The 13,897-nt window shown below is 48.9% G+C and overlaps 1 protein-coding gene across 1 annotated transcript in view; it reads right to left on the reverse strand.

Annotated features, from left to right (window-relative positions):
- The window catches only part of PLEKHG3 (pleckstrin homology and RhoGEF domain containing G3), a 63,418-nt gene extending 52,539 nt beyond the window's left edge, over positions 1–10,879 (reverse strand). Inside the window, exon 1 of the mRNA XM_036906059.2 lies at positions 10,756–10,879. The gene's annotated coding sequence lies outside the window, so the exon portion shown is untranslated. The remainder of the gene's footprint in view (positions 1–10,755) is intronic.
- Positions 10,880–13,897: the final 3,018 nt, after the last annotated feature.

Here is a 13,897-nt window from a genome sequence, read left to right on the forward strand (position 1 = left end):
TGTATGGTGAATATGAGGCACCAAGAATATGAAGGGCTCCCACACTTAAGCAAATCTTTCATTTCTACAGATTCCTCACAGTTAAAACCAAAATAAAATCAGGGCAGAGACCCTGGAGTATATCATCCTAAATGAAGTAAACTGTTGCCAATACGGCGAGGTCCCCTGTGATCCACCCAAATCCCCTCCATCCCTACCCCAGGCTGGCCTGCATGCCTGACTTCTACAGTTAGCAATTCACTCCTTTGCATTAAGCAAAAGCCCTCTACATGATGTCATCTCACATGCAAATATTTCTGGGAGGACTACCTCGCTGAGTGACTGACAACCAGATACAACCCAGTTTTATCAGATTACTACTTTCCTGGGTCTGGAAGGGTGAGCTGGCTTTGGCTCTGATGAGCAGGGTTCCAAGCAGCTGGAGTCAGCTCTCCACAGGGTGGGGGGTCCCTGAGCTCTCCTCACACTGTAGCTCCCACTCGCATCCTGACCACAGCTTCTGAGGAGCCTAAGCAGCCACGTGGCTGCAGCTGTGCCTGGACGGCAGCATCCACAGGCTGCCAGCCCAGTGCCCAGGCCCCCAACAGCCCAGAGCAGGAGGGAAAGGGGGTGGCAGGAAGGCAACCAGGGAAGGAGACTGAGACCCTGGGGTAGCTCCGGGGAATATCTCAAGGGGCTTCAAAAGAAGAATCATGGGGTGCCCCAGCCCACCACCCCAGCCCACCCCTAGAATCTGGGGTTGACCTAAACTGAGGACTGTTCTTTCCTGCCTGCTTTTCTGTCATGGCTCCTATCGTTTGTGAATTATTTGCTTTGTGTCTGTCTCCACCATATGACTGCAAGCTCCATGAGGGCAGGGCCTGCCTTGTCTGTGCCATATCCTCACCCCCAGCACAGTGCTCGGCAGGTGGTGTGTGTCCCATGAACATCTAAGTGAAGCAATAGGCAAATGCAGGAGCATCATACCCTTTGGCTTGCAAATTTCCTTCTCCTCAGCAGTAGTTTATTCTTCAGCGTCCTCCCACAACCAGGTGATATAAGCTCATTACATGTGAATTGATTCCTATCACAATGATAAGAATCAAAAGGAAAGGGTTGTGTACTCAGCCAGCAGGGGTCTTTGGGGGCGGTTTATGGCACACCTTAAGTATTCCCGCAGCCCCAGGTTGTAGAAATGAGTGCCTATGTAAGAGGAAAAGGCACCATGTGCCGGGAAAGGCAGCTTTCAGTGCTCATTTTATAATAGTTACAGTATTAATAGTTATATTCACACCTGTGGGAACTGATGTCTGTACAAGATTTCCACCGAAGCTTTGTTTGAAGCAGCAAAAGTTCAGAAACAACCTAAAGTGTCCCATGCATTGAGCACTGGTTAAATAAACGGTGGTACCTGTATATAATTGAATTCAGTGCAGCAATAAAACAATGAGGAAACCCTTTATGTACTGACAGGGAACATTCTCCAGGATACATAGTTAAGGAAGAAAAATAAGGCACAGAACAGAGTGTACAGTATGTACCATTTGTGGAAAAAAAAGGAGGAAAATAATATATGCATGTATAGTTACTGATATATGTAGAAATTTCTCTGGGAAGAAACCGAAGAATCTGTTAACACTGGTGGTGGGGAAGGAGGCCAGATGGTTTGGGAATAAGGTGAGAGGGAGAGTTCACTGTATACCCTTTTCTGTCTTTTGAATTTTGAATCATATGTCTGTTACTTATTTTTAAATGAAAATGCAATTGAATTTTAAATAAATAATAAGAAATGCCTCTTTTATGCCAGGCCATCTCTTTCAAATCCATTTCCTAGTTTTGTCACAACTCCATGAAATGGGTACCATTATCCCCATTGTCCAAATAAGAAAATTGAGACTTGAAGAAATAAGAAAGTATGTGAGTTCACCCAGCCATTAAATGATTGATCTGGGATTTAATCCAAAAGTCAGGCATGCTTCTAGCCCTCTGCATGGTTCTATCAGAGGGCCCAGCCTCTTTCTGTCAGTGTTCATTCTCCCAACAAGACCAATGGGTGCTTTATCCCAGGGGACCCATTTACAAGCCACTAAGTACCAACTCAGCCCTGCTCAGGCACAGCTGAGTCCTGAGCAGGGAGATTCTGTGAGTGTATATGAGGCAGTGAGCGTGTGTGTGTGTGTGTGTATGAGTGTCTATGTTTGTGAGAGAGCATTGCAGGTGTGTTTGAGTATGTGAGCATGTGTGAACACATGCACTTGTGTGAGTGTGTAACTTATGAAAGAGTGTGTGAGCATGTGACTGCCTAACTTGGAAAATGTGCGTGGAAGTGTGTGGACACGTGTCAGTGACTGTGCAAAGTGTGTGTGAACATGTGTACACATTTGTGAATATATAGTGTGTGAACATGTGTGTGTGTAACTGTATAAAGCATGTATGAGTGTGCCCACTGAGGCCCGGGAGGCCTGACATGGAGGAAACCAATCACGGAGGTTTCCTTGGAAAGATGGCAGGTGGAACAGGAGCCTCCACTTATTGGTGGAGGAGAGGGAAGGAGGCGGAGGAGGCTGGGGCAGGCCTGGGTAGAGCTGAGAGGAGAGCTGGGAGAGAGGCCCAGGGCGGCAGCCTTGTGTGTGTGCCTGGAGGTGAAAGTCCTAGGCCCGGTACCCTTCAGGCCAGGGATGCTGGAAGCAATGTTTCCACCCCCTGACGTTCCTTTTCCCTGGCCCCACCTACACTGCATGAGCAGGAGTCCATTAAGTGAGCCCCAGCAGGGCAGTAGCTGACCTGGTGGGATAACGTGGGTGTAGCTGGAGGTACAGATGGAAGAGTCCAGGTTGTGGCTGGCAAGCTGCCTCCCTTTTCCTTCCATGCTCCATAAATAGGCCCTCCTGTGCCAAATGCTAGAGATGCACAGAGAGACAGGCCCTCTTGCTTCCAGCCGACTCAGACTGCAAGAAGGGCTCCAGACCAGCAGAAGGGAGGTGAAGGAGGATGAGCCTACAGGGTAGAGGGATGGGAGGGGAAGTGAGGGGATAATTAAAGGACAGATTTGGTGTGGCTTTGTGCGAACACTGTGCATGGAGGAGAGTGTCTACACTACCAGCCCTTTCCTCTCCATCCTGATGGGTCACCTGGCACCCTCCATGCCTACCTTTGCTAGATGTCAACTGTCTCCATGGATCCAGATGTTAACATGGCAGTTCAGCCTCCGTCCTGACCATTGCTGTGGTGTGTGTGTGAGCCAGTGAACAGAGACCTGAGAAGAGGGAACCATCACCTCCTCTTTTTTTTTTTTTATGCGTGTGTTCTGACTACTCTACCAGCTGGCCGTTCCCGATTCTCTCTCTTCCTTGTACCTCTCTTCCTTGTACCTCCCTATTTCCTGAGACGCAATATTGAAATTAGGCCAATTAATAACCCTACAGTGGCCTCTAAGTGTTCAACTGAAAGGAAGAATCAATTGATGTGGCAAACTTTATGTCGTCTTATTTTAAGAAATTGCCACCCCAACCTTCAGCAGCTACCATCCTGATCAGTCAGCAGCCACTAACACCGAGGAGAGTCCCCACCAGCAAAAAGACCATGTCTGGCCAAAATCTCAGGTGATGGTTAGCATTTTTTAGCAATAAAGTGTTTTTCAATTAAGATGGCCATCACCTCCTCTTAATGTTCCTCAGAAAGCCTGGGCCATCAGGGTACTGAGCAAGGAAGGGTTTTTATTTACAGATTGAATTTTATCCCCCAAAAGATGAAGTCCCAGTACCTATGAATGTGACTCTATTCAGAAATAAGGTCTTTGCAGATGATCAAACTAAAATGAGGTCATTGGTGTGGGCCCTTGTCCACACTGCTGGGCTCTTAATCATCAGGGGAAATTTGGACACAGAGACAGTCACACACACAGGGAGAATGCCCAGGGAAGATGAAGGCAGACATCAGGTGATGCATCTACAGCCAAGGAGCACCAAAGACTGCCAGCGAAGTACCAGAGAGGTGTGGAACAGATTCTCCCTCATAGCCCTCAAAAGGAACCAACCCTATCAGCACCTTGATCTCAGACTTCTAGACTCCAGAACTCTGACACAATAAATGTCTGTTGTTCTAGGACGCCCAGTTTTTGGTGCTTTGTTACAGCAGCCCTGGGAACCTAATACAGGCACGATGACACAGCGGTCAAACACTTGTACAGTACCTGAACTCAGTCAGAACTGTGTTTGACTCCCAGCTGCACCACTTACTAGTTTTACCACATTGGACAAGACACTCAAGTCCTTGAGCCTCTGTTTCTTACACTTAACAGGGGACTAGAAAGAGCACAGCCCTCCCAGGGCTGTTATGAGGCTATGAGTTTGGCCTGGAGCCATGCACCTGCTAGCGCTTAGTAAACCATGGCTGTTATTGCTATTAAGAACACATTTGTTTTCAGCGTCCCTGTCAAAATTCCTGATGACAAAATGATCTGCAACCTGCAGAAAGTCCAAACATGAGAAGCCAGAAAAGGAAAACAGAAGAGAAAGTCACATTTGGGGAGAGCCTGTTGTACCAGGCACGGTGCTGTGTGCTTTCCAGAGTAATTTATATCAGGGCATTCAAAGGCTTGGAAGTGTGAGATGTGGGTCCAGGGAAGGACCTACAGGAGGGGATGGAGGGTGAAAGGACCAGTCTGATATGAGAGGCAAGGCAGGAGCCTCAAGAGGAAAGGACTCTCCAGCCTTAAGGGCCCCTCGCCCCCTCCCCGCACAGCCTGTGGCAGGGTGGCTAGTGTGGGGAGGCTCTGGGTGGGGGATGTGCAGACTGCAGACATCACCCCAGCCTAGCCGAGTCACCCGACCGCAATAATGCGCCTTTCTGCCCTGGTGGAGACAGAGGGCATTGTGTGGGCAGGCTGGGGCCACTCAGAAAGGCAGGATTGTCTTAGGCAACCTCCATGGCCTGGGGCTGCCACCCGGCACGTCACAACAAACCCAGAGCAGACGAAGGGACAGCCACTCTCCTAGGACAGGGCGCCTTTGAGATTCCAGGCTTTACGACCCCATAGAGCCAGAGTGGAATGGGAGCTTTGGGCCAAACTGGATAATTCATAGCTGAAGGGCTATTTGAAGGCCCTGCAATAGAGCCTCACAAAGCTTACATCTAGAACATCTCAGGAAAATCTGGTTAAAAGCAGGGGGTGCAAGGTCAGAGAGCTGGGAGTCAAATCCCAACTGGGACATTTCCTGACTTAGTAACTTGGGGCAAAATTACAGATGAAGTAATAGTTTCCCTCACCCCATAGACAGTGGGTTTTGAGTATTAAATGAATTGATCTCCTGTCCTTTTACACTCAAGAACTATTAGTTATTACAATGATTATCAATCTGTATTGTCCCAAATGAAATCAGAAATGCAAAACACTTAGCACGAAGCCTGGTACCCAGGAGCTGCCTAATGTTAGCTGGTGCTCTGCCTCCCTGACTTCTGTCTGAGCAGCCCCAGCTTTGCAAGGCTAGCAGGGTGGCCTCTTTTCCTTAGAGGCATCTCTTCTCCAGCAGCAAAATGTGCTCAGTGAACCTGCCTGGAACTGCTCTGGGCAAATGATCCTGTTCATTGCATTTCGGGTCTTGGCCCCAGCCAACCTGTAAGGAGCTTCTGTTTTGCAGGTGGGAGCTGATAGCACACTGCAGACAAGGAGGCCCCCCTTTGTCTGCCTCCCCTTTGCCTCCCACTGAATCCACATCCTGTGTTTTGCCTGAGCCTTGACCTGGCCCAGTTCTTGGGAGGTTCTCTTTCTTCTACCTCATGTCCAGACATTGGGATGAGCCAACACCCTCACCCCAATCAGCAATCAAATGAGCTTCCAAAATCTATCCCCAGCCAGGCACAGCCCTCTCTGCCTCGTGGCTCAGGACCCTGCAGGAACCGGGAGGGAATGTGCCTCCTGGGCCTGTGCCCAGTTCTGACTGAGGCTGGGCTGAGGGCCTCTCCTCATCCCTCCCCCACAGACACACAGGGCTTTATAGTCAGATTATGCCATGGAAACTATGCACACGGCCTGCCCCGTTCACATGGCCTCAGCAGAAAAAATAACAGAGCCTTCTCTCTCTGCCAAGACCCACAGTCCTACAGGCATGAACTACCAAGACAGGTCTCTGATGTGAAATAGGTCCCCGCAAAAATCTCAGAAGGAGTCGCCTGGGGGGCCCCTCAAGCCCCTGCCGCTCCCCCAGCCCACAAGCCATCTGCCTTTCTCTCCTCAGCGATCGGGAGGGTTCTGTTGGCCAGAAATATGCAGCCTTATATGGCAGTTTCCTTTTGAGAACAAATCTCATTTTCTTCTCCAGCATCTTCCTGAGACCTAGGAGCCCCAGCCTGGTCCTCCTCCAGCCCACCCTCTTCCCATGAGATGAAATCAAAAGAGTCAACAGGACATGTCCATTCAGAGCCCCTCACCACCACCATTTTCTAAACCTATGCTATCTAATAGGGTAGCCACTAGTACGTGACAACTTAAATTTAAATGTTATTTAATTTAAATTTTTTAAAATTAATTATCTTAGTTCTTATTTAATGATATTTTTATTTTAAAAATTTAGTTCCTAAAAATGTGCACTAGCCACATATCAAGTGCTCAGTTGCCATCTGAAGCTAGTGACTGCCACATTGGACAGTGCACATATAGAGCATTTCCAACACTCCAGAATGTTCTTTTGTATAGTACTGGCTGTGGACCAAACTCCAGAATTCCCAGGGCAAAAGGACCCTGGTCCACTTGGGCCTGTGATGATGTCTTCTTCCCTGGGTCTGGCCTCCCAGGGGCAGACTCCACTACCAGTGCTCACACCCCAAACTGCAAGGCCAGGAGGGGGGCTGTGCCTGGAGCTGGAATTTGTGAGCTAAAGGGTCTACCATTGTGCTCATGAGGCCTCCCAAGGTGCAGGACAGAGCTGGGGGCAGGAAGGAGAAATGCAGGGAGGAGGGAGGCCTAGACCAGCTCTCCCTGAGCTGCCACATTTCCATGCAGAATTTCCAGGACATTATGAAGGAATGCTTTCAAAGTAGGAAGACAGAACATAATTGGTTTACCTGTAAAACTTTAAAAATCTTGAACAGCTTAACTGAGATATAATTCACATGTCATACAATTTACCCATCTAAAGTGTACAATTTGATGGTTTTCAGTGTATTCATAGGTGGGTGCACCTTTCACTACTGTCATTTTTGAACAGTTCATCACCTCAGAAAGAAACTCCATATCCTTTCTCTATCAGCCTCTGATAACTTTTAATGTTTAGGCGTTTGGCGGGTGGCCTCCACTGGCCTGCAAATGCCAGGGTAAGCTGTCTCCCTCTCACCTGTGTGGTCAGCGTGCTTTGGACCAAGACCGGTGTAAGACCTCTGTGCCCCCCCACCCCCCAATGCGTCTGGTGAGACGCCACCACACAATAAGTCCCCGAATATTTGCTGACTTTGCTGTCGTTGTTACAGTTGCTTTTCTGTGGGCACCAGAGAAGCCCGGTGATCGTCGGCAGCATGAGGAGGAGCACAGAAATCTTGTTACATGAGGAACCACAAGGGTGTGTAGCCCGGGCGAGCCAAGGGGACGGAGTGGATATGGTCACTGCTCACACTGACCATCGTACAGAAGAGGGACTAGGGGCAGTTGGTCAAAATTCCAGAAGCTACATTTCCAGCCAGAGGAGGGCCTTAGCAATGGCGTGGGCAGGCTGGAAGGGTAGTGAGCTCTCTGTGACAAAGCACATGCTCACAGGACCTGGAGGCCCACCTGTCTGAGTGCCACTGCGCAGCCTCTCACTTCAGATCAGGGAAGAGTGGGCCTCGCAGGATTTGAAGATCTCCCCTATTTCTAGGATCCTGAGCCTAGACCTGCCCCAGGGCAGAGTGGTTTCTAAGAGACACAGGGCCAGGACTTGCAGCCCTTTGCTGTCTTTGGTTTCAATTTCTCAGCAGCAGTAGGATCCAGGCTCGTCCACTTCTCAGTTCAGTGGAGCCCTCCAGGGCTCCAGGGCTGTGACCAGGGCTGGGGCTGAGCTTCCCTCTCAGAGCCTGGGCTGTGTCCTAATGCAGAAGGTGCCTGGGGTTGGCATGCATTGTTCACAGTCTAGCAAGTGAGCTGAGTCTAGTAAACCCAGGAAAGAAGCAACAGGCCCTAACAGGCCTCAGGGAGGTTTTGGGAGCCAAGGCCCAGGCCACAGAGCTGAACAAAGTACCCTGAGTCAAGCCAGAGGGAGTCCACATTGTCGTGGATCTGGGAGCAGGAGACACAGCCCAGGCCTGGGCTTGCACTTGTTACCCCTGACATGCAAACACAGGGGTGGGGAGAGAGCAGGCTCCACATACAGAGTCAGCTGTGGTCAGCAGGTGGTGACTCCAGTGACCGCGAGTCCAGTGTTGTCTGTAGCTCAACAGAGAAAAGGGAGGACTTGGTTTGCCCAGATTTATCATGAGCTGGTACAGGGTGGGGTGCAAAATGGATGCACAAGCTAGGTGCCCTTGGAGAGGCTGAGGAGAAGGAAGTCTCCCGTATTATGTGCCTGGCACTGTGCATAAAGTTTTCACTAGCTTACACTCTCACAGCGCTTTCACTGGCCAGGCACTGTCCAAATGCCACACAGATACTAACAAGCCCACGGAGAGAGGAAACTGAGTCACACAGAAGATAAGTAGTAGGTCTGCAGTTGCACACCTTGCAAGGTGTGGAACAGAATTCAACCCCAGGTGCTCTAGGTCCATGGCCAGACTTAGCAGAGTTGCTGGCTGCTTCCTGAGAGCCTTTTTCCATCCCCACGACCTCTGTTTTTACAAACATGAAAGCCGAGGTGGAGAGCAGGTAAGTGACTAGCCTTAAGTCCTGCCGTTGAGTAAGCTGCAGGCCCCAGATTCTGCTTGGGCACCAGGGTGGACAAGAAACCCAAGTGGAACAGGCTTGGGGAAAAAGATAACAAGGTGACTTTGGGAAAGATAATGTGTATCTGAGGGAAAGGGAATTCTAGCATTTTTAGAAAACTTGTATCATTTTGAAGACAATCTGTGCCATGCCAACAATAGCATGCCCTTGGAATGATTCCCTCCTCCCTGAAATCCTACAGTGGCACAGATGCTGTTTTTGACACGCTTTCCAAGTCATTTTCATCATCAGTCAGCTCCATTCTCTCACTGCGCCACGGGGCTCGTTGTCCTAGGGAAGGAGAGGGAGCTACCATCCAGGATGAAATTGGTAGGGCAGGGGAGAAGGAAGATACGATAGAAAGGAGGTCTCTGAAAAACCAAAAGAGGAAGTATAAACTCTTCTGGTGTTTGGAGGGAGAGAGGACGCAGGTGGGAAGACGAGAAGCCAGTGCTCCCCACCAGTGTCAGTCCTTGCTGGCAGTGTGGAGAACAGTAGAACACTGCCACAGAGGTTGAGAGCATGCCAGAACAAAAAGGATTTGTGCCCCACTCCTTGAATGGGGCCTGGGCAGTCCCTTCTGCAGTGTGTCCCCATTTCCATCTAGGGTGGCCGCACCAAAGTAGAGACAGCTGTATGGTATGTTTAGTCAGGAGAGGGACTCTGGATGGCCCCGCCCTGCCCCACCGCAGTGTTCCTCTGGCTTGAGTGTGGCCCAGGAGAAACCTGGAAGTTCCTAGAGCCATCAGGGAATGCAGCAGGGTGTTGAGAGTTGAGAGCCTGTGGACCTGCCTTGGGAAATGGGAAATGAAAGAGACATGGAACAGGGGTAGGTTTGTATCTAGAGACCCAGCAGAGCTGAGAGAGTACCAGCAAGCCAGGTGACCCGTCAGGCCCCACCAGCCAGGCCCGCACCATGCACACCAGGTGGGTGAGGGTCATGTCTGCAGAGGCCACTGAGGGCCAAGGTAGCCAGGCCGGCTGCCTTCTGCTATCACCCCAGAGCTGTACCCTGGGGTGGGGAGTGGGGAGAGGGGCAGGGACAGGAGAGAGACACCTGGAGAGCAGATAACCATCCAGGCAGGGATTGGACTGAATATTTATGCAAAAGAGGCTTCACTACTCCAGTAAGTCCTTTTTAAAGTGGAAGCTAGTTTTCCTTTAATTAGCAGGTTTAAACTCTACCACCTAATGTTGATAGGAATGAGGAGTTGTGAAGAAATTTATAAAGTTCTGAAAAATAAGGGGCCAAATTTTACTTTTTTCATGCAGTTGGGTTGTAGTATATAATTTTTGACGTCTTCCCCAACTTATTTTTTAAGTCAGGTTTATGAGGCATAACTTATATACCATAAAATTTACCTTTTTGATTGTACGTTTCAATGAGTTTTGACACGTGTGTACATTTATGTCACCATCACCTCAGTGAAGACACAGGATAGTTCCATCACCCCCAAAATTTCCCTCCTACCCCTCTGCAGTGAATCACAGCCTCCCTACCCCTAGCCTCTGGCCACCACAGATCCAACTTCTCTCATAATTTTGTATATGTTCCAGAATGTTGTATATGTTCATACAGTCTGTAGCCTTTTGTTCTAACCTTTTAGACACTTCTCCTTCACTACCTCAGCTTCCTCCTCTGCTTCCATTCTGCCTTCTCTGCAAATTGCTTTATATGGACAAATCAGGATTGGCTGTGTCTCTGCAGCCTCCCACTCCACCCTGCACCCTCCGTGGGACGACAGCCCCAGTGCAAGCCTCTTCCGGGTCACATTAGGATGTAATCCTGTTGGCTCTCTGGAACGTTTGCTGTTTGGTCTTTGACAGTGCATCTTATTGCTCCTCGAGACACAGATCCCTCCCTCCCCGTCATTCCCTTCTCTCCTCCTCACCTGCCCCAGCAGCTGGGGTACCGGGGTCCCACACACACGGGCCTCACTCCCTGTGAGCTTCAAACAGCCCTCTTGTTGTCGAGCTTTGTCCTCTCCTTCTCATCCTCTATCCTTTGTCCCCTTGGTTTCTGGGCTGGCCCATCTTGTGACCTTTTTTGCCACAGATGCAGCCCTGCTGCCCAGCAACTTGCCAGCATCATCCGGTTGATTGGCTTGGGGTTGGCTGACAGTTGGGGTTTTTCTCTCTCAATGAGGAAGAAGCAAGAAACCTCAACACTGCAATTTCCTTCTCACTTCAGAGCCATGGCAACAGATTCTGAGTCTCCAGGGCAGGGACAGAGTCTTTACATGCCCTGTTGAGTGTTGCTTTCACAGCGGTGAACAGAGAAGGAGGTGAAAAGGCAAGGCAGGAGGGAACAGTGTGCGTGCTTCAGGCAGGGCTCCATTTGTCTGACAGGGAAGGATCTTTGACGTGTTTGTTTCTCTTCCCACCCGTGCCAGAGCGGACTGTGCCCCAAAGGAGCTACACACCCCTTCTTTATCTGCCATAAGTCTTTGCAAAGGCTCATACCCAGACAACTGAATGCCTCCCTGGGTCTCAGGCAGGGAGGCCACTTGCTGTGGAAAAGGAGGACACAAGCATGTGGGCAGGAGCAACGGCCTGACAGAGTATGGCTGCAGGACACCCGCTCTCTTCCCTGATGGCACTGATACCCGGACCTGACTCAGGAGCTGGCCGGAGGGAGTCCAGGCTATAGTTAAGCTTTCTGATTAAAAAAAAATAGTAACTGGTATTATCAAAGACCTTAGGCTTTATCACCGCTCCCAGGGAAAGGAGGGGTGGGAAGGCAGTGTCTGTGTTTGCTCAGCCCCCTCACAGCCACGTGGTCTGCAGTTCAGCTCTGACTACCCATGAGGTTTTGAGTAAGTTACCTAAGCCTAGTTTCTCCTTCTGTAAAATGAGGGTGGTCATAGGAACTAACCCACTGGGTTGCAGTGAAAAGGGAATGAGAGAATCCATTTGCATTTTGCACATAAGAAGGGCTCAAAAAATGGTAGCTGTTTGACCATCATTATTATTTTTTCCACTTAGGAACTGAGGATCCTGAAATCTCAAGCTATTCCAGGTGAAGCTAAAATGAAGAGAATCCTCAAGTCTCAGGGTCAAGATGCTTACTGACACCCTCCACAAACTCAAACCCAGGTCCCCCAAGGTTGATGGTGAACACAAAATTCTCCTGGAGGTGGGGAAGGCGTGCAGCTTTCCCTACCTGTGGAGGCACCAGTGAGATTAGAGAGAAATCTCCAGGGGAAGGTGAAAGCTGGGGGACAGAGCCAAGAGATGCAACCACTCATCCCATGCAGAGTGTCCCAGCATCTGGGGCTGACCTTGGAGGAAGCCAGTTTGATTTTATTAAGGAAGCCAACACATTTCCTTCCATCCAGTGTGGCCTCTGTGTTGCTCATGTTATTGGTTTCCAGGATGTGAAATGTCATCCTAGGACAGAGCCTGGAAAAGAATGGGCTGAATGCCTCTTTCGAGAGTTTTATTCAACTATTGAAGAAAGTGGAGTCTAGCTTCCACATAGACTTAGTAATCATATGAAGTTTAGAGAACAGCAATAATAGTGGTGGTAACAATAAAATAACAGCAGACTTAATTTTTTTAGCAACTGTGATAAAAGGTTCACCACAATCCTGTTAGGGTGGTGGTGTTACTATAATTCCTGTTTTTACAGAACAAGAAATTGAGATTCAAAGAACTTAAATAGTCTCCTGGAGTCACAGAGGTAGTAGGTGACTGACCCTGGATGTGAACTTGAGTCTGGTTTTCTTACTGTTTTTTGTAGTTTTATTGAGATATAACTGACAAATAACATTATGGAAATTTAAGATGTACAATGATGATTTGATATACATATAAATTGTGAAATGATTACTGCAGTAAGGTTAGTTAATGCATTCACCACCTCACAGAGTTAGTGAGTGTGTGTGTACATTTAAGTTATACTCTCTTAACAAATTTCACATATACAATACAGTGCTGTGAACTATACTCACCATGCTGTAAACTGATTGACTCTATTTGAATTCAAAGCCTGAGTTCCTACCAGTGTTCTGCCTCTTGGAGGATTCTAGATCACATTTCAACCGAGTGAGAAAAGCATGTGTAGCATCTGCCTCCTTTCCAGCCACCTTTGGGTGTTTATTTTCTTCTTAAGGTTCTGGAAGTCTGAAGGCTCAGCTCCAAATATAAAACAAGTGGCTCGTTTCTGCCCCCTGGGGGCTGCAGCCTACAATAAAAGCAGGAAGGCGGTGGTTAAAAAGTGTGCTCAAAATCTGGACAGGTCCAGGCCTACAAGAAACAAATCGAAAAAGAACACCCTTCAGTTCAAGAAAAGTTGGTGATAATGGGTTGGGGATTTTCTGGACCAGGAGTGAGAACAGTACATCAAGTGCAAGACCTGTTGTCAGACTGGAGCTCTCATTTTTAACACCTGCCCCCGGATGATTATTATGCTCAGGCAGGTTTGGGAACACAGACGCATAGGATTCATTCATCCTACATGGTTTGAAGAATACCTCCCATCCATAGCCCACTGTTACTTCAGCATGGGACAGGCCCCAAGGGAGTCAGCTTTGGGTCCCTGTCCTTGGTCAATTACATCCCCTCTCAGAGCCTTGCCTTCCTAATTTAGAAAGTGGCCCATTTTCTAAGTGGTGTGGGAGCCAGGAACCAGGTTGTGCTTGCAGGGAAAGGTGTGCTTTTCCTCACCCCCCAGACCTGTTTCCCACCCACAGGTTTCCCAGACCTGTTTCCCTCCTCCCACAGTTCAGGGCTTTGTGCGTCCCTGTTGTTGGCCTTCACAGCCGCACTGTAGGATCCTTCTTGTCACTGCTGTGTTGGGTATAAAGTTGACTTTACACCCAAGAGGCCCTGGGGCACATAAGGTTGGCTTGGACAAGGAATGTTCTTTAGAAATGCAGAAATAGGTTTCTGAGATCCTGAACTCTTGAATCAGAGCAGTCTTCAAATCCTAGCTCTGCTACTTACTCATTAGCTGTGTGATTGAGGGCAAGTTGCTTACCCATTCTGTGCTTGGTTTCCTCATCTGTAAAATGGACATAAAAATAGTACATA

Source organism: Manis pentadactyla, chromosome 11, assembly GCF_030020395.1.
Source record: "Manis pentadactyla isolate mManPen7 chromosome 11, mManPen7.hap1, whole genome shotgun sequence".
Lineage (NCBI taxonomy): Eukaryota > Metazoa > Chordata > Mammalia > Pholidota > Manidae > Manis > Manis pentadactyla.